General features: G+C 49.1%; 1 protein-coding gene across 2 annotated transcripts in view; it reads left to right on the top strand.

Annotated features, from left to right (window-relative positions):
* Positions 1-25,012, top strand: part of LOC106747330 (protein Shroom) — a 49,999-nt gene that overhangs the window by 5,740 nt on the left and 19,247 nt on the right. The window lies entirely within an intron of this gene.

The raw sequence follows: 25,012 nt of genomic DNA, 5'->3' as shown, positions 1-25,012 counted from the left end.
AAATCAAAGCGGGGAAACGGGAGAAAGAGAGAGGGGGAGAGAAAGAGAGGGAATATACGTTAACGAGGCACCGCGCGAGAGAGACGTTCGGTTGTCCGTTTTTGTTAACACTTCGTCGGTGTCGCAAACTCGTAAATCCCAGGAGAATCGCGGCACCGCCGCCCGATAGTTTGGTGAACTCGGATTACCCGTGATCGTTAATTATCTTCTCGTTTGCTCGCTCGAGCGAGTCGCATACATTACCATGGGATTATCATTGCGAATCTAACGGTACCCATTACCAGACCTGATTTACGAGCGTGTGACTTTTCCTGAATTACGTGCAACGCGGCTGTTAAACGGCGCAGAAGGAGAAAAAGAGAAGAAAACGAAAGAGACGATCCTTCCTCCCGAACGACGACGACGTGCGCCGAGAGCGTGGCAAATTTACCGTCGAATCGCGCATCCGCCCGTTGACGGGCGCGGGCTCGACGATGTTTCCGCGCGAAAAAGCACCGCGCCGTTCTCACAGAGAGAGGTAAGGTCGCGAAGCATAAACGCGCGAGAACGTGGACGAGTCACGCTCGTTGAACCGGGATCAACGTATGCGAGAGAGAGAGAACGAGTTATTAAATTCCGACGAGCGCGCGACGTCGAACGCATTCTCGAAAGGCGAGAAGTCGGGCAAGGACGATTTCGCGCCGTGTATTGTGCGAAAAGCAGAACAAGACGTCTCGCGACGATCAGCGCGGCGAAGCGCGCTCTGTGACCCGTCGCCTCTTTATTCATCGATCCATGATTTTTCGGGCCACGGAGCACGCGAGAACTGTCAAAAAAGTAAGAGAGAAAGAGAGGGCAGAGGGAGAGAGAAGTGGAAAATCCAATACGGCTGGCGCGCGCGCGCGAATAGAAAAACATTGGCGCCGGTAGCGCAAGAGAGCGAGCGAACAATCGACCGATAGTAATTGCACGTCGAGCCGAAGTACTGCCGGCTTTTCCAGTTGGGATACAGGATGTAGGCTCGATCTCACGGGGCGATAACTCTTTTCACCTTTCTTTTGTTTCCTTCTCGCTCTGATTGGGTGACTACCTGCCTCCTGCAACGCACGAGCGGCCGTCCAACTACCCGATACGCACGCTGGCGAAGATGTTCCGAACGCAGGACACGGTTCGACGGTTCGAACATTTGACTTGCGCCGACCTTCGACAGGAAGGAGAGAGAGATTATCTAGCGGAGGAGAAGAGTGCCAGAACCGTTGCGGACGTTTCTCCTTCTTCTACTTTCCTCTCTCTCTCTCTCTCTCTCTCTTTCGCTCCATCCCCCTCCCCCTTTCTCTCTCGCCCGCGATCGCGCTGGATATTCGAGAGCGCGACGGTTTAACCTTTCGAATAAACCAACCCACGAGGCAGAAATGTCAGAAAAAAAGATTACCGTGTGCCACCACGGGCGTGTTGGCCTGTTCGTCGGTGCTCGATCATGTTCCCCACGGCGCCGGGCGATGGATAGCGAGGTGCGGCACCACGGAATACGCCTCGCGATAAATTAATAACGAGTCCTGACAGTGATCTCATATTTATGCCGACATTTAAGCGATGTATCTTCGCCAACGTTTCCATTAATTGTGCAAATTTCGCGCGGCCCGACTCGCGGGGGAAATTCTTTCGAAATCGCGCGCGCGCGCGCCCGGCGTGGGGAACGTCGCGCGCGACCTCGCGATTCACGACCTCGACGGAGGAGTTACGTGACGGTAAACGCTTTTTCTCTCCTCCTTTGCGCGAGTAGCCGTAAAAATCGACGGGGAATGTCCGCGTAGCCGGCAAAAGCGGTTCTCGCGCACGCCTTTAATTGCGATTCAGATTTATGCAAGTGGCGGACGTCCTTCCTTTCCTCCCCGAGCGATCGCCGGGAGTTACGCGGCGACCCGCGGCGTTATCGCTAATCCTCGTTACGCGAAACACGAATCGCCGAGTCGTTTTCACTTTTCGTCGCGTCGCCTGCGAGCGTTGCTGCACCTGCGGCGCGATAATTGGCCTGTGAATTCCTCCTCCCCAGCTTTATGGATCCTTGCAGCGCCGCGATGTTCCCTTCCTCGGAAAGTCGCGTCGATTCGGAAGGGCGACAACGACGGAGAAACATCGGCCGCGTTCGGAAAAAAAAGTTCAGCGCTTAAAAAGATCATCGTAACTGGAGTATTTTTTTTTAGACTCTCGATAAATGTAAGAGAATGTCAGTGTAAAGAAATGGCCATTAAGCGCTCACCGAGCTATTTTCTCTGCTGAACGCAGGTATTGATTTACGAGTCAATCGGCAGTCGTTGCAACTCAAATAGCGTGTATATTGGTGAAAAAAGTTTGCTCGCGTTTGGAAAAATGATTATACACGCGCACGGGAAAGTAACGTAGTTCCTGCAACTGAACAGGGACCAGATGAAAAGCCAGTGACGAGAAATGATATCTCTGTTACCGCGACTGAGAACAGTCGCGTGAACGTTCAGCTGCATTAACCTCGACAGTAACATGTTAGATCTATGAGGCCTACATGCATTTTCTTCCGCTCACTCCTCTTCCACGTTTTGCGCAAGATGCTACACGCCACTCCTACTTCTCTATTACTCAGAAAAAAAGTTGAGACCATGTAACCAATGCTATTGTCGACCTAATTCAATGAGATAACAAGTCCCCTTGTGGTGGCAACGAGTCTACGAAGATAATAAATGAAGATCGATAATAAACGTAACGTCTAGCTCGCGCCATATTCCGGTTTAGTAGACCGCGAAATATTTTTCGGTTTTCTCACGATTTAGGCCTGAGAGACCTATGATGTTACTTTAGCGTCAAGATCGCGGGTGTTACTTTCAAGATTAAAACTCGGTTGAGACAATCGAGAAAAATTGACTAAGTAGAAACCTTTCGCAGAAATCTTCCTGTTTCTACAATTGAGTTTTCGTCTGATCCTCGGGCAGTGAAAAATTCAGTTACATCAACGGTATTGTTCCTTAATATTACCGGTGTTTAGAATTCAGCAGCTGTTCCGCAGCGTCGAAAATAAATCTTGTTTTACGGTATCGCACCTGCAGCTATACGTACACGGCACAACCGCGACCTCAAAAGACGAGGTAGTCGACACCTGGCAACGACACGGAATATCGTTTACACCGGTCTCTCTTGTCGTCGGTCGACATTTTTCACTCTCCTGTATCCGTGGACGATATTCCTAGACGATACCGACTGAAAAGGGCATTCGCAAAGAAGAAAATGTGTCGCGTATGAGTCTAGTTCGTTGTTTTCTCATCTTAACACATTGACTGCCATGGAACTTTTCACGATACTGGTCTAAGAAGCCAATTTGATTTAATCAAGTAATGAAGCGACGAGATAACTCGTAGTTGGCGTCCTGGGCAAGTAAACAACCTACGAGATATCTCGTAGTTGGCAGTCAACGTGTTAAGTACCTATCTTTCGCTTAATTACAATCAGCTTTACACTACTGTTAACCATGTATCGCTAAAGTTGGAGGTAGACGTTAAAATAAAAATCCTGCGTCATTACGAGGAACATTTCGAAATTACTAAGAATTTGGAGATACCACGTGATAGTATCTCCAAATTCGAGGTACTAACCTCGTAGTGTTCCTCGTAATCACATAGAGCTCTTTTATTTCAACGTATATTTCGATAAATGGTTAACAGCGAAGCGCTCGATAACGCGAAAGAAAAAAAACTGGCAGTGTCCACTGGGGAATGAGCGCGTGAACAAGAGATCGCGTACGATATGTTTTTATCGATCAGCAGATCTGTTATCCGCACGGTCGACGGATATTTTCCTAGGTGTGGTCGCAAAAATGCACGTTCGAGATGTTACGTAACGCGTCATTTCTCGGACACGGGGAGGGAGTAAGAAAGCAAAACGGCAAAACCTGGCGCTGCGTTTATCGGAATAATTGCAATGGGGATGCGATAAATTGTTTCGTTCCACCAGTTGCGGCGGCATAAAATCGGTGAAACTCGAGTTTCGTTGCACCGTCTCGCCAGCGATTGAAAATACTATTGGTCGATGATGTTATGAAATTAGAGCGGATTAGATCCGTGTTATGTCGCCTTATCGGCCTACCCGAGTCGTTTCGCGTGTATTTGTCTATTATGGTCGATAACTTAAGCGCGACCGAACGGCAACAAATGGCACGAAGTTCCAGTCGACGTTTTTGCGATCGTGTTAGAAGCAAAAGCGACGCAGGTGCATTGGAACAGAGAACCCTGCATGCCTTGTAACGTCCTCCTTCGTACGCCAGACTCGTTTGGCGGCTCGATCGGAAACCGGGTTAATCGTATGCAATCGTGGCTAATCCCAAACGCGCTTAGCAGCGATAGTGGTAATACCAGTATCCAGATTCATTAACAGGACGATTAACATTCGAGAGGAAAGTGTTGCCGTGGAATTCTCCAATTTTGCAACAAGTTGAGCGACAAATGTAAACACTTTATCAGTAGTGTCAGATGTGAATGTTTAATTAGACAATTATGCATAGATACGGGCAAACTTACTTACATGAAATAATCATACGTAACGTCACTCGACTTCACTACAATTAAGTGAATTCAAGTCAATGGACAAAGTAATTGTGAGTATGTACGTAATCAAAAATTGCGAGTTAAAAATCGATTGCGAGATTTATCAGCATGATACACAAGCGAAATATCTAATCACGCAAGTGATGTGAAATCTCAGACGCGATGGTTTCATAATGTTTTCACGAAGATTACTTCGTGATAATAGCGCGAAGATTATCTCGCGATGTATCAGTCGAGTCTCGTGATATTTTCACTTTCACAAATTTCGCAAATTTAATTTAATGGAATCTCTCTCTTTCTCTCTCTCTCTCTCTCTAAAGAATGAACCATGACGTGAATGTAAATGCAAAAATGTCTTAAAATTAAAGACGCGGCGATCGCCGAATCTATTAACGCGAGTAAAATCGTACGTGAAAAGCGAACTTGCTTTCGAGCCGATTCCGTTCAAGCTGAATCGAATCCTCCGCTACTGCATCTGTATCCGCCGGAACTGCATCCTCTTGCAGCTGCCGTGTGGCTATAATTGCGTTCGCGCGAAGTATCGTAATTTACCTCCCTGTTACTCTGATCAATTTAGAATGATTTTCTATTCATTTCCGCGCTAAAGGCTATTATAATAACTATGGTCAAGAAATTTATATATATGATCGTTCGTGCGCAAAGTTATACGATTTTCTAAATTATTTAACGTTTAAACACACTTATAAATCCATAAATTGCAAGTTATACCAATTTCTAACAGTCCCTCATAGTCGTTTGCAAATTATATAACATATTACAGTGTAGATTATTCGTAAGTGTGAAGAATCGTGCAAATTTCGCAAGTAATATGTAACATCTAAGTGCGTATAAGCAGCGCTACGACTTCGTTCTTTTGGACGAAGATCATTACGTTTGACTTCGACGAGCTGCCGAGCACGTCGTTCTGCTTATGACTTACGACTCTCGGGGAAACGGCCGTACCGAGGAAGCGCAAGTGCAATGACGACGTGACAGCGAACGACAAACAGCCACGAAGACAATAGCCAGCGACTCGAGACCGGACGACACCGGACACGAAATCACGGAACCGTCTCGGGGAACGGTATCTCTTCGCGACGACAGTCCGGCTTACGACCAAATGATAAACACAAATTGTTCCCGACTTTACGGACAGCTTTTGTAGCAAGAAACATGTTCCATTTCGTACGCACAGTCATAATGAAAAAAAAGAAGGAGGAGAAAGAAACTCATTTCTTTGCACGACTCTATTCACTTATATGGGGAGAAACTTCAATTACACGCGCGTAAACGCTTGTTCGCTTCTCGTTGCAATTCGATAAAAATTTCAAAGTGACATTTCTCGCTGTCAGTTGGCGTAAATGTTTATTTCAAAAATCCTGCTGCTTGTACGTATCAAGCGTGTCAAATGCTTCATTCAGGAAAATTTCAAAGGACATTTTTTATACTTTTCTAATGAAATTTAAAGGCCTAAAGAGAAAAGTTTGTAGAAAAGTTGTTATATATGGTTAGATTTTTTATTTACGCAACGTAACATTTTGAGGATCGTCACATCGACTTTGGCACCTCCTTAAAAATCAAAAGATTTTTTTTTCAATTCTCAAAGTCGAACTAGAAGGTAGAATTTTTGCTAAACTATCCAACGTCACGAACCGAGCGTCATATCCTGCAAGACGCAGGTCGAGACTCAGCAAAATCGAACGAGAATCCCCAGGTCAAATTCGACCGTGTTTCACCGAGGTGAAGCGATATTTTACCGACGCGCTTAGACAACGAGCATCGTCGCAGTTTAGAAACCGACACTGTGTTCTCCCACAGCTGCGCAAACACCTCTCTCGTCGCGTAACTCTTCCGCGTCGGGAATCCACCTTCGATCAGCGCGCTTGATTATCGCATCTCGATTGGGATCGCGCTTGGTCGCGGAAATGCGCGCGTAACAACGCCGCCGTATCGTCAGCTTCCAAACGCGAGACGGGTCCGAATTTGGATTATCACGACTGGTGTTTCTCGGAGCGACTTATGGCCAGCTGTATCGTCAGCCCGGTAGATGCGTTACGCACGCACGTGTTTCGCGAGCTTAGCGGAGGACCAACAAACAGCAGCACGTGCGGCTGCCGGGGTAACGCCGTGATCCACAATAAAAGCTCCGCTGCGCTCGTAAAGTTTTCCCCGCGGCATGGCGTGTTCACGGTTTCTACCGCAAGCCGTGCAAACGGCGAAACGTCGCGTAAAAACGGCCGATGATCCCGACAACGAACGATCCCGACGTGAACGACCGAGCGCGCTTCTCTCGTCGTAACTTCCTCGAGCCGGACGACCACACGCGACCCGAACGAACAGGGAAACGCGCCGATAGAGCTCGTTGACGCTCGGCATCGCCGTGAGGTCGCTGACACTCGCCGGGGTGAGCGCGGAGTCGCACCTGCGGAAAGACCCGCTCTGCAGACCCAGCAAACCGCAGGATAGACCGGCCGGGTCCTGCCTGTCTCGTTCGGATCGCAAATAAGACAACGGCTGCGCGTACGGTGACCGCGGCGAAGTTATAAATAGATGCGACATGCGCGCCCAGTTTGATCCGGACGTATCTCAGGGCTCGGTGTTTATCTAAAGTGAAATATGTCTCCCCGGTGTATTCAGCAAAGCGAGACCGTGCGCCATAAGCTCTCCGCGAGGGGGGGGGGTAATCGCTCGGCGACCGACTTCCATCGATGAACGAACTTCGATCGCGATCGATCGCGCTCAATGCGTCCGATAAGAGCGAGCCGTTTCGACGATAATCCCGGCGCGAATTCGTTTTACGATCGGACGAGAGCGTAACTGTGAACGCAGCAAATATAAAAGCAGCGCGCGTCAACAACAATCGGCGATCGCGCGCGATCGGCAGCCTGCGTGCGTGCGTGTGTGGGTGCGGGTGCTGCGAATCGAGAAAGAACCGAGCTGTACTTTCCGTCCCTCTAATAAAGCCCCCGGCCATAAAGCGAATCGTAGATCTCGATCTAATCGACACCGTCGTACGTGAGTGTGCGCGAATCGCGCGCGAAGGCCAACGCCGGTGGAAATACGAGGCCGCGCGCTGAGAGCTAGCGGAACGTCGAATTTATCGAACGTTATCGGGCAACGAAAGGGAGCGCGCGATTAAAGTAACAAACGAGATCGTTAGACGGCCCGTTATCCCGCGATTGTTTATCCGCGCGTGCCATCGGCGCGAGATTTTCCGCGTGTGTGCTCGCGCGCGGGATGTAATATCACCTCGGCCATCCAGGGTCAAGCGTCGACCGGAATAGGCGCGCGGATCACGTACACATCGGAAGCATCACCGATCACCGGAATAGCGAGTGACATCAGCGGGAGTCGACAGGCGCTCCTATAAACGTATAGGTGACACGCGTCTTCGGCTCGCTCACCAGCTTGGCCGGGTAATACGAACGCGGCCTAAAAAGCCACACTGCAAAAAGGATTTAGTTACTGCAGTTTGGTGAACTGCAGTTTGGCCAAACAAATGTCTACTGCAATCTAATAATTTCGTTTCATATACTGTATATGTATGATGTAATACTCTAAGCCTCGTATATTTAACATATGGAACGAAATTATTTCGTTGCAGTAATCGAATAGTTGGTCGGAAAATATTCGTGAAATTTTGAAATAAATTATCCAAAGACAAATCTAGGAAAGTAAGAACGAGTGTTATTTTGTTTTTTTTTCGCTTAAATGACTTAAATTGCTTAGCTGTCTTATTTTAGAATTTGACCAAAAGTGTCACTTTTGATGTCCGAAAGATTACTTTTTTGTCACCTTTTCTGCCGAGAATGCCAGGCATTGTTTCATTTCTTTGTCCCGGTGACTGGATAAAATCGCTGGTATTCTAACTTTTGTATGTCATTGATCGATTTAAATGTAATTTACTTGTTTCTTTCACTCTATAAATTAATGATAATAATAGGAATGATGTATATGTGTGAAACAAGCGATAAACATTCACTTTACGGTAAGCCCATTCACTCAATTTAAATATTACACTGGCATATCCCACAAGTTGTCCAGACTCGCACAGATAACCGTTGACAAATTATCTTTTCCCCTGGAAGAGTAGGACGCAGGTATCTATCGGCGGTCGCGCGATCCGAACTTTCCCCGTCACGGAGTCTTCGCCTATTACGATAAGGGAAAAAAAAGATATCCAAGAGGAGCCTACCATTGCCCCCGTTTTCGCAATCTGTCATTTGGCTCGCTGGAACGAGAGCGAAGTGTAAACGCACTTTCTACGGCGGGCGTTGTCTCGCTCCTCGCGCCGCGGAAGTGCGTTGATAACCGCCTCGCGGCCGGTGCGCGTTGATAATAAAGTATAACGCGACTTGGTTGTTTCAACGCCCCACGATTGTAAATCTCACAGAGCGCCTTTTAAAAGTCACGCTAATATTCCGCTTTTACTGTTAATAATTAAGCGCACGAATGCGCGCACGCAAACACGGCCGTTTCGCGGACGACGTCGGCTTTCCTTCGAAGATTTAAAGGCGATCGACGTTACTTTTTACGCCACACCTATCGGCGTATCTCGTTACATCGATAAGCGTATCGATGCATCAAAAGAGAAGAGAGATACGCAGAGGCCGAGCCTCTGTTCCGTATCCCCGATGACGGTGCCGCAAAACATTTTTTGTGACTCGCAACGGTTCTCATACCGTTAGTCTCGGTATCGGCTAATCTCAACGCGATGTTTTCAATTACATCTCCGGATGCCAATTATTCATATACTTGCCACGAGTATCTTGCTTATTTCTAATCTGGACACCGAAACGAACAGCTTCCCGACGACATATTCTGTGGCCTCGAATAGCAAACATTCGGCTTCTATCGCCGAGCAAAAATTTTCGATCATGCATATGTATATTACAACGTCGCGTTTTATGGCATTTCTATGCCGGGCCGTTTCGAAGGCAGTCCAACCCGACTTAGATTTGGAAAGCTGCCCGCCTAAATTTGGGACGTCGCCTCTCTTCCGTATCATCTTCCTCGAAAGACCAGTCCGGCTGGTAAGAATAGACGCGGAACATCGCGAGACATGTCTTACGGTTCATGTCTCACGACAACCGCCGCCAATTTTTTTCGTGGCTCCTTATCGCGCGATGTATTTCCTCTCGTGCGCACAAGCAAGCGCATAAAAATAACTGTGCTCTCCCATCGACGGCGTTACTCATCGCGCGTTACGTACGCATCGCGCGTTGCACGTACACACTTTTCTGGGAACGATCGTAAAGACGTCGGCGGATTCGTGTACTTAACATTACCGATCGACATTATCGACGAGTGAGCGTCGCGATAAATCGCCAATATTATTCGTTATTGAGCGCGAATGGGCCTCGCTCACGAAGGATTGGGATCGCGGGATCCCGGATCGGACATGGTTCGAGAGAGACGAGCACGTTTCACCGCATCAATCAAGGCCTTGCGACGGTAGCTTTTTTTCTCTCTTTTCTCCTTCTCCGAATGTCTCAATCTCGTCTGCTCCTAATATAATATTCGAAAATCTCTCCGAGTTTGGCGTTCCGCTACTCGAAACGAACGCAGATGGGACCGAATAGAAGGAAGACGCGTATTCGGTTTTTGCGTGTAAAATGAGAGAAGGATAGACTAGATAGGAGAAATCGAGAGAGAGAGAGAGAGAGGTTCGAAATCGCGGAGCGTACCATCAGTACGGTTTACACGATGCCGATGTACGTCAAACTCACTTACCTACGACAATCGCCGGCGGCTGTGCCGGTTTTCTGTCTCGGGATGAGCGAGCGGGGTCCGGTCGCGATCCCCGGCGAGAGCAGAGACCTGTTATTACACGGGAATGCGAAAAAGGAGGACCGGAGCTCCTTGCGGATCGAGGAAACTGTGAAAAATGTTGAGTCGCATCCCCGGCGCGCGTACCCCGCGAGAGACCGCCCTTCGCTTCTAATAAACGCGTGTGCCCGGAGTGCGAGCGAGCGCTCATTCTTCCGATCACACATCACGGTTACACGACTCGATACGCTCGGAGACATCGATTATTCTCGAAGGGAGACGACGAGCGGACGCTCTCTCCTCTCCGAAAACGCGTTTTCCCGCGAGTCGGATCCGCTCGCGCGTTAATTTACGGCTCATATTGACGATCCGCTCTCCTCTCTTCTCGACCGGCTGTCGTGCGTTGTTTTTTTTTCCCTTTTTTCTCCTCTTCCCTTCGACCGTCCGCGCGGCCGATGATCACAGAGCTGAGGAGAGCGGATCGACGCGAATGACGTTTACCGCGTCTCCGCGAACTCCGCGGCGCGAAGGCGGTCGCTCGCTCTCTCGGTTCGTCGGCGCGTCTCCGCGGCAATAAAGTCTCGCTTTGTAACTTCGGCAGTTGTAACATATAAATTACAGCGTTCGCGGCTACTCGACTGGTCCGCCGCGATCGTAACTTACGAAGGTTGTCCTCCTAGGGAGGCGAGTTACGACTGCAGATGTTGCGGAATCACAGCGGCTAGAGAGCCCGCGGTGTCTCGACGTGTTGTGTGTAGTACCTTCGCAAGGTACAACACGTCGTACTGCAACAGTACCTGCTAATTAAGTCGCGTTCGGAAAGAGTCACAGCACTCGTCGGAAAAGCAAAAGGAATCGGTGTGGTATTATCTGGGCAACTCTGTCGTAACAGCAATGACGTGTGACAATATTACATTGGTACACAGAAGAGAATTCCGATGGGAATTTTCTAAATGTTCCCTTGGAAGCGTCCGGGAACGCTCGACGCCCGAGAATACTTCCCATTACTTCCCCGCTGAAACGAGGAAAACGCACGAAGAGAGACGTTTCCGAACGTAGCCTTAATCGTATCCGTCGCGCGATTTCGCGCTGGTATCGCTGAAACGGGTCGACGGGTGTGATCCTCTCCTGTTCGGCATCCTCGGAGTCGTTGCGCGCGACCGAATCGCATCTCCGGGCGTCTGTTAGAGGCGGCCTAGACATCGGATCAAACCGGTTTCCGCATCTCTCACCGTCGCCTTTCCACCACCGGCCCCATGCTAATGCCCCGGTGAAGACTGTCAGCGGCATTAACGTGATTCAAGGGTGCGAGCATGTGCATTCGCCGCGTCGTTTACACGCGTACGGTCCGCCGGTTAAGATCGCCGCGGCAGATAACTCGACACGTTGACCTGTCGCCGCGATCATCTCGATCAAACGAGTCGGTATGTACGAGAGCGAGAGAGAAGTCTCTCGCGGTCTCCGCGCACTTCCCCGCCGATCTATCTCCGGCTGGTATCTGTTCTCACGGAGTGCGCACGCCTTTCAACTTTTCCACTTTGTCGCATCCACGAGTTCTCGCTTGTACTTGTTGTGTACATCCGTCCTTCGAGGGGTTCGCCCTAGAAGAGCGGTAAACGCATCCCTCCGTCTCTCTCTTCCGCTCTCCCTCTCCTTCTCCCACTCTCGCCATTTTCCCCCACTTATCAATCCCTCCACCGACGCTGCGAGAGCCGCGCTCCGACTCATTCCGTTGATAGCGTCCACGGAGTACGTATCTCGCGTCCGTCCGTGCGTCCTCGAAGCGTTCTCGTGACAGCTGTCAAAGTAAGCACGCGGCCCGGTGTGCAGGTGCGTCTCGTCTAAAGCCGCGTTCGCCGGTGACCGTCGGCCGAAGCAGGTGCGAATGAGGAATGACGACAGATGTGTGACTGCTTTCGGCATCGATCGCCCAGTGTCGGACAGTGCGAGGGCGAGAGACGCGCGTCGCCGGAATCGGCGTACGATGACCTGAGCTCACCGCGACGGCGGGGTCTGCGGCTCGCTCGTCGGACAGATGTTGAATCTCAGTGTTTACAATCTGGTGGGCAGTATCAACACAATGGTTTTCGGAAGCAATAAGTTTCGGATACGGAGGTACGATGTTTCGAATTTTCAGCGACGCCGCGTCGCGGATGAAAGCGGAGCCCACCGAAATAGCCCCGTCGCTAAACGCGTCGATTACGCGCGTTACTTTTGAAACGGCCGCTTTTATGTTACATAGGTTATATATATATTTGTAAATATACCGTGACTATATGTTTACAATAGTATCTTATCGGAAATATCCCAACGAGATTATCAAGTCGGTTTTCCTCCGCAATAGAGACTTTCTCCGTGTAACTATAGTGTCAAATGATAACAACTTTATATGCAAATTGCTACTGCTATCTTTATGGATAAAACTATAGAAAGAATATAGATGAGGACGAAAATAAGTATAATTTTTCTCATTGATACAATTTGTATCGTCCTTTTCTTAGACGCTAGTACATATATTTGTAGCGAACAACTGCGAAATATTTATAATGTTTCGATGAACGTAAAAATTTTGGTATCTTCACGCAGTTTAATATACAACGGCTCCGACGTCTCACGCACTCCGGTAGCTCCGACGTCACGGCTAATCGATAATACCGACCTCCCCCTCGGCAACTGATCGTTCCGCCACGGCAACCTAAAATTTCACACTCCATTTGCGATGTCTCGCGATTCATCCTTACACGCATGCACCGTTGATCGCGTCTTTGTTCCTTTGGCGGCGGCGGATTTCGAAAAAATCGCGGTCTCGCATTCGCGCGAATCGAATTTGTCGCAATATTGACGCGAGGAACGTCGCATCGCCGTTTAAACGAAATTAAATTTCCCCTGAGCGATTCTGAGCTGCGTGAAAGAACCGGTGGCTTCCACAGGAAGTGGGTTCCGGTTCATTGCAATCCGATCGAAGAGGCGATCTACCTGAAAATTGGCATCGTACAAACTCGAGGATTCGTCTGGCAGTGGGAACTGTCGTCATGCCGAAATGTCGCGGTCGATATATATATATACACATTCTTAGATATTCTTATCGTTCCTCATCAGCAATTCTTAAGATACGTCGAGAGCGATTGATTTGTGCCGACCGTTACACAGCAATATATTATCGCGCGTTAAGTGACACTGATTCGACGGATTAATTGATTGACGGAATCGATAACGCAAAGAGTTTTGTCAACAAGTCCGTTTCCGTAATATCATAAACCATGTCGGAAATACGTTCGATAAGAAGACTGTTAAAAACATTAATATCTTTGCGACGTCGTTAAAGAGAGTTCTTTGCCTTCTTCTCTTTTTTGTTCTTTCTTAGGTGACTAATTTTAGGAAACTAATTCTCCACTAATCTTTACTTAGATAATACATACAATAATCACAGAAAAAAGAATCTCGCTTTATGTAACTGATTGTATACAAAATGAAGACTCGGTAACCGAGATACGATATTCCTGTTATCGCGTTTGGAAAATCATTCGGTTGAGCATTTGGCTCGATAAAGTTTCATTAAGATAACTGAGAACACTCGGCCGAATGGAAATTTCTTGAACGGAGAAAAAGTACGGGATTCAAACAAATTTCAATACTTCTCAGCAAGTTTTCACTCGGATCAAGTGATATTTATCCGATTTTCCGCGTAATAAAAGGACAGTAATAATACATAGAAGAATTTAACATTTGACAGTGACATTTGAAATCAATCATCCACCGATCCTCGAGCTTACGTATGCATCCCTCTTCGGAATTTAATCTCTACTATGCGTGGCATTTGTACATCCCAACGATAATAATCCGATATAACGATATATAATATCCCGAGCTTCTGGCCCGTGCGGCCGCCGCAATGTGGACTCAACGTTCAATATCAATCTCCGAGATCTCTCCGAGAACATTCTAACACGGCGGCGCGACTCGTGGTACGGTAGCGTGCGCCAATCGATCGGTTTGATTTTCGCCTTTTTCTCCCCATTTTAATTAATGATACGCCGCGGGTAACGTACACGCCGCGGAATTTATACGTGTAGGTCGCCCGCTTCGACAGCAGTCTCGGCCGGTCTAAGAAGTAACCGAGCGAAGCCTGGGAACTATTCGCTCGATACGGCCGCAAGAAGCAGAAAGAACAGCTAAGCGAAGCCGATCGTGTCTTTCTCTCCGCGTCTCCCTCCAGCCTGCGGATTCTCTCCTCTCGTCCTTGCCTTGCGAATACTCACTCGGATTCTCTCGTCGCGGGCGGCAGGGGCGCCCCGCTACTTATCGAGCCACGTACGAATTCATTGTCAAGCCGAGTCAACGATCCTGCGTCGTCTTTAATGCCGCGCACCGGCTCGTTACTTCACTTTCGGAACGGCCGGTCGTTTTAACCGGTTAATTTAAGGCTCGCGCGTTACGCGACACAAGCGGCATTATAAATATATCGCGCCCACTTTTTCGCTTCTGCTACCGCCGCCGTCATCGGTGCGTGCCTGCGTATTTACGTGCCGCGGATTCGCGCAGCCGCGGCCCGCTTTTTAATCCGCTCCACGTCGGCCTCCAAATTAAAAGAAATTTATACAGCCGCTGCAAACGGAGCAACAACAACCATTCAAATTGCAACACACTGGACGAGCGGTCCAGATTCCACACCGTCGCGTGTGTTTCTCCTCCTCTCCGCGAAGAAGGAACACGCGTAAGCGTATAATTCAGCGCGATGCCGCATTCCGACGCGTCGTCCGGGACCGTTTCGCAGCCGCCGCGCGGTTTACGACGGCGCAACGAGCGATATTAATAATGACTACTCGTCTACCTCGTTGCTCGCTGTTACTTACCATAGACGCTCAATTAGAGGTCCCTCGCGGTCTCTAATTGCGCTCACCTTGCCACGGGTTAATAGGTCGCCGCTTATCGATGTGATTTCACTCAATCGAGACGATCGTGCTAATTAATAATAATTAGGTTACAACGGCAGATCAGCGCGCTCTCTCTCTCTCTCTCTCTCTCTGTCTTTCCCCCCGCTTGGAAATCGGCCGCGCTTAGGTGTATCCCGCCGATGCTTTCCGGTCGCCGTTACGACACTCTGTGCTCCGTAATGGCGTTCAGATACGATCGCAGATCGATCTGGAAGTCCGTGCGCCTTCGCGGCTCTAACGCCATCGAGTTCTCAGCTGTGAAATATATTCGAGCCGCTCAAACACTTTCAGATTGGTCCCGGGGTGAAAGGTAATGAGCCGGCACGGTAATCTACGTGGAAAATGAGTGACGGCTCATTACATAGCGGCTTTAACATAGCGCTTCCAACGGATGTGCTTGTTCTTCTTCCGATACTCTGTTCTTCGTTCGATCGTTAACGGGAGAGACGCGGTTTCGCCCGTGACGTCCCGTGAATTCCGATACGCGCACTTTGACCCATTCGCTACCGAACCCGCTTGGCGCCGCTCGCGAAATCCGCCTCGGGAAACAATCCCGATTCGGACGCCGTCTGCTACCGTCGCATCGATTCGCTCGCTTTATATCGCTGTGCAGAAATATCTCGGTTAACATGCAACCCCACCTAGTCGGGCGGAATGTTAAAACGTGCTATTTGCAAACAACCTTGACGTGACTGGCGCATGTGTCCTTAATACTTGAAGAACATATGCAAACCGATACTACCTACGAGATAACGTGCCCCGTACATTCTAATCAAGAGAGATACCGAGAGTGAGAGAGACAGAGAGTAAAGTTGCACACACACACACAATATCGCAATCGTGAAATATTCCGGCGCGTTTACATTCACCAATCTCGATCGTAATTACGACACGCTGCGGTCACAGGCGGCTTGTCAATTTCTCGACCCCGTNCCCCTCAAACAATACGCTCATCCGCGACGTATTAGCCCGTAAAATCTTGTTTACGGTCGGCTCGCCGCGATATGCAATCCGATCGCAACAAAGAACGGGAGAACGTGCGCGCTTTCGCGACGCGGGGGACGCGCAGATGCGAGCGGCAAAATAGACGATCGACGCGAAATGACGCGCACCGCCTCGATCTCGTTTCTCAGCGACCGTCCCGTCCGGCTGTTCCGCGTGGTGCGTGGGCGCGCTTCGCCTGGAAGACGGAGCGAACACGGCGCGGCGCAGCGCGAGGAATCGCCGGGTGGCCGATTCCTCTCTTCCGTACGTCCGAGCTGCGAAATAAAACCGCGACGGATGGATATCCGCGATATTGCGCTCGCGTTGATTATCGCAGCGCCGGCGAGCCGACGCGCGCGAGCGTGCGGGACGAGCGATGGAGACGTCTCGCGATTTACGGCCCGGGGCCCAACGGGGCCCTACGACTTACCGCTTGATTTATGGCCGAGCAAGCGCAGGCGATGAACGATCCGACGGGAGAAGGTAATCGTCTCGGCCGAAGATCGATCGTGCCGGAAAAGCCGCAGCGTCAAAGTCCCTTCGGCGGCGAGGAGGCGGCGTCTCCCGCTCGCCGTCGACGAGCAGCGCGAGCATCGCGTGATTAATTGTAATGGTATTAATTACGCGAAATTCATTAGTCGTTTGGCGCGAACGCCGGCTTTCTTCGTGCCTTCGTAACGGCACACGTACGGCCGCGTCTCTCTTTACCACTCGGGTTCCCGTTATTTCAAGATTTCGGTGCGAGTATTTGTTTGCCGCCGTAATTAATAGCGACTTATTAATCTCGTTGAGGCTCTCGCGGCTCTTTAAGAACGCTCCCGGATTTCGGCTCGGGTCACTCATCAACATCGTTCGAAGAGTTCCTTTCTATTTTTAATAATCGACCGAACGTCGCACTTGGGTAAAAACAGTCGCGATGAGTTCCTCCGTTCTTCTTACCGAGCAAGCAAGCGTGTGTCGATATCCGCGCATATCCGTCTTGATGAGAAGAGGGAATTAATTAGAATCGCCAATCGAGTATCGCAGAAGGCGCCGCGTCGCCGTGAATCTTATCTCGCGAGTCAAAGGTGCTCGCCATGAAAATTTCCTTCTACGCATGGTAGCGTACGCGTAGACGATAGAACAAGACCTTCTTTGTTTGGAGATACTTCTCCATCATCTTCTGGGAATCTGTATCTCTCTCTCTCTCCCCCTCTCTTTTGCACGTATGTGTGTGTGTGTGCACCGATGCCATTGCCGTCGTATCCGCTACCGCACACCCTCATCATTATCGTGGAATGTCGCGGGAGGCAGGACGAGGGAGGGGGAGGAGGAGGAAGGAGAAGACGGGAATCATTTGCCACGCGGTAATTGCTCCGGCGAAATTGAGTTCTTAGACGAGACGGAATTAGTCGAAGTAGTCGAGTCGTCGCGACGACTTCCACGACGGTGACACTCATTGTACATCCAGACCTCTCCCTCGGTCTCGCTTTTTCTCTCGTATCTCGTCTCCTCTCCTTCCCTCGCCTTGGACGACGACACGACCGCCGACCCCCTTTATCAGTCGTAAAAGACTATCTATCGCAATCACACATTCGTATTTCCGTTTCGTTATATTTGTGTTTGAAGAATCGCGGATAGCGCGCATCCGTGCGGGCCGACGGGCACGCTGTTCCCCGTTCATCAGACGATTCCGCGAGCCTGCACGAAAAAGATAATTAACTGTCCGTATAATACAACTGAAATTCAGTTGGCAGACCTAGTTTTTAACTGTGGGAGATAAGCTCGATAGCAGGGACAAAAAAATTAGGTGAAATTAGCTAAATTTCAGTTGTATGGACAGCTAATTTTCACCTGTGAGAGTTACTTTTCAGCAGTGGGAGCCAATTCTTTTCTCCCGTGTGCTAATGAAAATTCCCGTTCATTCGCTCCGCGATTGATTTCGCCCGTTTCTCACGTGTTCTCGTACAAAGTGACGTGTGACATTCGGTGCACGCGCGATGCGCATTGGTGGAGTGCTGTAGCCGTTGCCCATATCGCCGGTATTCGTCGTACCTTCGTATAGGTATTAAATGAAGTCGCCTTTTATTACGCGCGGTCTCTCGGATCTGTCGCTCGGCCGCGAACAACCGGCGCGCACGATCGACATCTAACACCGCTCTGCTCGCGATCCGTTCCGAGTAGCAGGTTTCGAGTAATGTTCGTACAGTCGGCAGTGTCTCTTAAGGCAATAAGCGAAGCGGTCTCTTAAGGTAGCCGCCGCCAGCATGCCCTTTCGTATTACAACCGTTAACTACGAACGATCCTCTATGACTCTCTCTCTCTCTTGCTCTCCCGCGGTCCGAGGAGCTCTTCGACTCCTTTATATTCGCTCCACCGCCTCCATTAGCTACCTTACAAATCGTCTTTTCCGTTATCCTTTGTCTTCCGACGCTCCGAAATGACTGTTTAGTTCCCACCATTTAGCGTTTTTACATTTCGCTTCGTTACTTTTCCATCCGTGGCGGCATCGCCTCGGCGCGCGTCGATCCGCAGCCCTTGCCGGCCGCGCTCTTTGCTCTTCTCGCTCAGTTCCATTCATTAATCGTTATCTGGGTTTAACCGAGCGCGTCATCATCGACGTATCTTTTATCCATTACATTTCAACATAGCTCCGGCTCGCCTCCGTACCCTCGCGACCTCCGCGCCCGCACAACAGAATTCACCGCGCTGTTTGATACGTACCGACAATTTCTTTTTTTCTCCGAGCCCGGGTTACCTCGAATTATCTTTCTTTGCTTTAACGTTTCTTCATTTGTATCTGTGACGTGTTACGTTTTATAATATATAACGAAGTACTCGGTCGATTGCATCGATCTCGTGTCTATTTTTGAACAAAGTTAATTTGTTAAACATCTGCTTTTTCAAGGTTTACACATGTACTTTCTTTTACATATATAGTTTGGTGTTTTATATATATATATATATATATATATTTGACGTGTGGTTTTTATTTTTATAAGGTTTCTTGTTAGAATTTGATACGATTTTTGCTCCGAGCTCGGATCACGGCATCGAATGGGATGCCGCCTGAGACTCGCTCGTCCGCAGTAAACGCCCGTAAACGCGATAGCAGCAGCTTCTCCCGACTTTCCTTTTTCCTTCCGTTCGAATCGCCTCGTTCTCGTTGATTTGCCGAAGGAATTTCGTTCCAAGGAAATGATTAATATAACGAGTCGACGGTACGAGTTCATCAGTTGCGTCTTCCGAGCAGCTGGATGCCTGGATGCGATGTAATCAGCGCGGATTCCCACGATTGGCAGAATCATTTACAATTAGTCCCCATCATCCAGTTCAACATTAATTTCTGAAACGAGCGCGCGGCACGGTATATCGCGCGGCTCAGGTTTTCTCGCCGGCGACGTGGCAATTTCGCGACGCGACACCGGCGGCCCTTTACCTTCGGCAATTTTCCAGACGTCGTTAACAGATTATTATCTACCCCGACTCGGAGTGCGTCGCCGGTGTGATATCGCGTGCGACGCGATACGCGCGACCAGCCCTACGAGTTGCATCGTCGGTGAGTTTGTGTCTCTCCGCGCGCAAAATCCTCCGAGCGGCGCGCCGTACTCGCGATAAGGAAAGCCGTTTTTGACATTAACATAATACCAAAGACGGTAAAGTGGTTCGCGCCAGTTAATTAAAAGATTACCGTATCCGCGAAACGACGGAGACCTAGTATTATTCCACTCATGTAAGCTCATGATTATGGCGCTATAATGCGTCCATTGGAATGCTCTCGGTAGCTACGTCGGGCACGGTATTTGTTACTGGTAACATGTAAATTACGTGACACGTCGTTTTTTATCGCCGTCTTTATTGCAGGTTTATTCTTGAAAGACACATACCGCAATTGTGTCCCGGAATGGCATTACTGTACGCCTCTCGCTCGCTCGCTCAGGCTCCGTATAGTTGGTAGCCGATCTTGTTGTCAGGCGACGATTAGACATCTGCTGCCGCAGCTGTGTACCGCTTCCTCTTCCCCCTATCCACTTCTCGATTAATATTCCACTTCCTATAAGAGAGAGATTTCTACTCTACTTCAAATAAGATTTCGTTGATGTGCACGACGTTAGGCACGCTGCAGTGGCTATGACGCGCGAAACGCACGCGTCAGTCGCGCGGATGAAATTGGAAGCAGCAGTCGACGGAACGCGCGACTTGCGAGAAAACTAAAACTGGAACGCGCTGCTTTAAGCCCGGGAATGTCTGGTATGCGAGGTCGCTAAATTGCCAACCATCCTCGCTTAGATCGCCGATTTTTTGCGTGGCAGCCTGCAATCCTTGACCCGCGCGCTCTTTGTTCAAACGCAGTACTTGAGATGGTAACGCGTTCGGATTGTTGAAAGAAAAATAATGAAAGAGAGAAATGTTGCCGATACAACGCGACCACGATTTATTTCAAAATAGTTCTATCGATTATTTTACCAAAGCTTAGAGACTCAAGGAACACAAAAGACAGATGTATTTATCGCGCCCATACCATGTGCGTAAAGTATTAATACTTAATGTGTTTTGTATATTTTCTTCAATCATAGTGTAAAATCGAAAACGATCTTTGGGAAAATATTGAGAGTGACTAAACGAGATTTGTTTATGTTTCCCACTTAGAATCGTATATTTGAAATGTTACACTTTCAACCAAAACCTGCTTAGATATCCCAACTAGAATCCACCATTATTTCTAACAATCGAACTGGATCTCAATTAAATCCCAAGAAATATCCTACACGGATAATTGCAAAAATTTCTAACGTTATTACGAAATTCGACACATGGTCGTTTGTGGACTGCCCACAAATAAAGCCATCGAGCAGAAGAAGCGAGAATGTGAACAAAGAAGCGAAACGTACGGGACTTCCCAGAGACACACACATACACCAAGCGCCAAGTCAGACGCGCTTAGCCGAGACGGAGGCGAGCGAGCACTTTCTTCCGGCGGGCGCGTCGTTTCGCCCTGCGCGTCGCCGCGAACGCGTGTCTCGCGGCTTCATGCGTCGTTTCGCGACAATTAGTTAGCCGCGCCATTATCGCATTCCTGCGTATTCTCGCGTCCCCCTCTGGCTCACCCCTTTGTCCCCTGGCGCCTCGCGATTGCGCTCCATACGAAGCCCATCGCGAGAGACCTTGTCGCTGTTCACCGGAGCGTGGAAAATGAGAGTACTTCTTGTCGGGGCCCTCCCGGCGGCAGCATCTACGGCGCCCTGCCCCGTGACAGATACTTTCTACGCTCTGTTCTTCCGCGGGTAGCATTGGGCCGCCTCGGCGGAGCGCCAGACCGCGAGATCACGCCCTGAGTCACACCGCATCGGATCGACCGGCCAGGTGTGTTGCTGACCTGATTGTTCGCGCGCGAAAAGTAGAAAGTATCGCCGAAAATGTCGCGCTCGGAGGCCGCGTGGTCAAAATTGCGGCTCGCGTAAACGCGCGCGTCAAGCGTGACCCGACGTGGGTGTCGGCGCGACGTGCATGTCGAGCAACGTCTCATTTCGATGGATATTCCCTGCTGCAACGGTTTCCTGCTGTTTCACCTCCGGAGGCAGATACGCGTGGGTGACTTCGTCAGCCGAGCCGTGAGGTGGATACGCGTCGGCCGGGTTTATTACTCCCCCCTCCCCGTCGGCACATAAAAAGCGTCAAGTGTTTTCTGCCTCTTCTCGAGCTTCTCGCCTTACGGCAGCGTGTTGTAAACTTTACGAGGCCGATCGATTCCCGAGCTCAGGTTGAGCAAAAGTGTGTTATAATAAGCGTTGAACAAAATTTCGCAATCGATCCGCGCTCGGGTTCTTTGGCAAATATTTGTTTGAATGTAACACTTTGTTTTCTTTCAGCGCAGCGATTAAGAAAAGTGGGTACTTTTGGAAAAAATCGGCGTATGGCGGTGCGCGGACGAACTCGACGGCCGTGTAATTTCGCTCGCGAGCGATTTTGCTCGTGGCAAAACAATGCGACGTGCCGCGAGATACACACCGGGTGTACTGCGCTTCTCAAAAACACAAGCGGTCTTGCGGTTCATTTCCTACATTAACACCGAAAACAATCCTTTTCAAGCCGCGACCCTGGCACGCGGAGAGCGTGACTCATTGTTTTAAAACGAAGCTCAAACAATTGCAAGAGCATCATGACGACGAGACGTCAATGAAATCGCGATTCCTCGTGTCGTCATCTACATGCTCACAATACCCCGTTGTGTTCGCAAGCATAATTAAACCGAGATACGCCGTTTGAAACGTAAGAAGCCTTGAGAAGAAACCCGGTCCCGATCTCACGTTATTTTTAAGGTTGGCCATCATTTGCCGATTAAGGAATCAATTACATATTAATTGACGTTCGGACCGTTATTGTCGCTCGGTGAACCGGTTGATCGTCGGCGCGGACGAAGACAGCGTGAATCATGAAATGGCATTATTTAAACAGCGCACGTAGCGCGAGTTAAGAGGGTTCTATGCTTCTCTCTTCGCGGTCGTTCGCACCTTATCCAGCAAGGACACAAGCGTCATTCCCCGTGTCGTCGTCGACTTCGGGAGCGTGTGACTCGTGCGTACAAAAATCACAGTTCGGATATAAAGTTACGTCATTCGTTTCGAAAACGTAGCGCGCTCCCGCGCAGGTAATTCTCTCGGACATTGACACACAGCGCGCCTCGTCGCTCGCTGTCTTCGCGCCACTCCGAAACGTAGAACGTAAAATTTCGACCCTGGAGAAACGAAATTCCATTCCGCGTGTATTAAAGGAACGCCTATCGCGCTACTTTGATGCTGCAAGTGTGAACTTACTTCCATTTTCTCCGCTTGGAAAGTTAATGTGGAATTTCAAACTTCGACTCGGGCTCCGTGACATTTTGTCGCAATGGAACTATCGGCGCGAGTTTTAACAGGTGAAGCTCGTCGACGGAGTATATCGGGGTATACATTAGCCACGCGGTCGTACGTATAAGCACATACGCAAAGGTGATAGCAGCGTTGCGTTAACGCTGACATGCGGGCGCGATAAAGCGATAAGCGACCCTCTCTTCCCACGCCGGAACGTTTTGTATTATCGCGCGATTTTCCGCGCGACGGAAACAAAGGCGGCCAAAGTTGAACAAAATATACGTTATCGTCGTTACTCGGCGATACGCAATTCCGTACGCTGCGTCGGACGCTGCTTTGGAAAATGTCAGGCCGACATTTCAGTCGTCGACGGTGTTTCGCGCGGCGGCACCGAACAGCGCACGATCCTGACGAAAATCAGAGTGATTTCGCGCTGTTGTTGCTTACACAGCGTCGCGCATCGTACCGTAATGCATTACTTTCACTGTATGAGAACCTCGCGCGCGAGACGAAAGGAGGAAGTGCACGGCGCACCGTGTTTTCGCGGTGGCAGAATTTATTAGGCGAGCGGGCGGATTATTATTTTTCCTTCCCTTCCTCCCCCGGCTGCGTTTTGCCCAAATATTTTGCCGAACGAACGCGCGATTGCGATCGCGGCCGACCTTAATTTCGAGAGCGATCGATCCGCTCGCGCGCCGTGAAAAAGTGCCGGGATGACGACACGAAATCACGGTACAAAGTTCGGGCGATTAACTCTAGGAAATTTATCGCAACGGAGCGCGAAATGTCACGTTTCGCTTTCGACTCTCTTATTTCGGCCGCAGATCGGCTATCTCGGCCCGATTACTCGCTTCGTGCGGCGCGTGATTATCATCCATATGGCCCAGATAACCAAAAAAGATCTGCCAGTGAAATCTCCGCGCCTAAAAATTGTGCCTCGCACTCGTTTCTTGCCTATTACGTGTTCATACCGAAATAAACTCCGGCAAGCTTCAGCATCCCGTGTATTACTACGTATCTAACATAAAATTTAATTTAATTCAAGAGGAAGCAGTGCAGATAGAATGCCCTCAGGTTTTTTTTCCTTTTTAATAAATCGAAGGCTATTAATAAAGATAACTGAAATTAGTTTTCGCCGAATTATAATGCCAAAATGTGTAGCATACGACATTTGCAAAATAAATTACATTAAAGCTGCATCTTTAAAGCTATAGTTTTATATTTAACGTAAGATTATCTATGAATTAGATTGACTATTAAATAATAACTTGAAAATTGATCTGACGAAGTAGCAAGAGACGCGGAAAATCTAAAATTGGACGTACATACTGCATACGATCTCGTCATCTCTAGGCTGCTGCTTTGTAGATTAGTTTAGGGGTCCAGCAGCTAGTAATACCAGTGATACTCGCTAAATTGCAACACTTAACAGGCTAGAAGTCGTAGATATTCCGTATCAACCGACTATCCCACATTACCCGTACTTCCTCAAACTTGAAAATGTAATTTGCATTGCGAATAAGATACGTTTCACTCGGTAAAAATTCAACCGAATTACCAGCAATTCTGTAACGAAGAAGGAAATATTTTGTCGCGTTTAAGTGGTATTCCATTGGAATCAGGGACTCATCGGAGGATTACTCGTGTACCCGCGCGTCGTCGTTCGAATAAAGCCTGGATCGACGTGACAGGTTTCCGACACGAGGTATGGCTTCCACGTGCGAAGCCTTGAAAATGTGCGCATTCCTCCGCGAGCATGACAGTTTACAAATATCGATGAAGCTACTCGAGTGTCACTCCTCATAGCACCTCTGACAGCCGTTTGATATAGTTCATCGTGCGTTGTATCGCACAAATCGTCCCGTCAAAGTTATGTTATTCCTGACCATTCATTATACAAGAATGGAAATATTCAGCCGGCTCGTGCTCGGCAATATTCATGCGTACA

Source organism: Dinoponera quadriceps, unplaced genomic scaffold (genome assembly GCF_001313825.1).
Source record: "Dinoponera quadriceps isolate SergipeBrazil2010 unplaced genomic scaffold, ASM131382v1 scaffold2305, whole genome shotgun sequence".
NCBI classification, from domain to species: Eukaryota; Metazoa; Arthropoda; class Insecta; order Hymenoptera; family Formicidae; genus Dinoponera; species Dinoponera quadriceps.
Note: the sequence above shows the minus strand (reverse complement) of the source record. Positions and strands in the feature narration are given on the sequence as shown.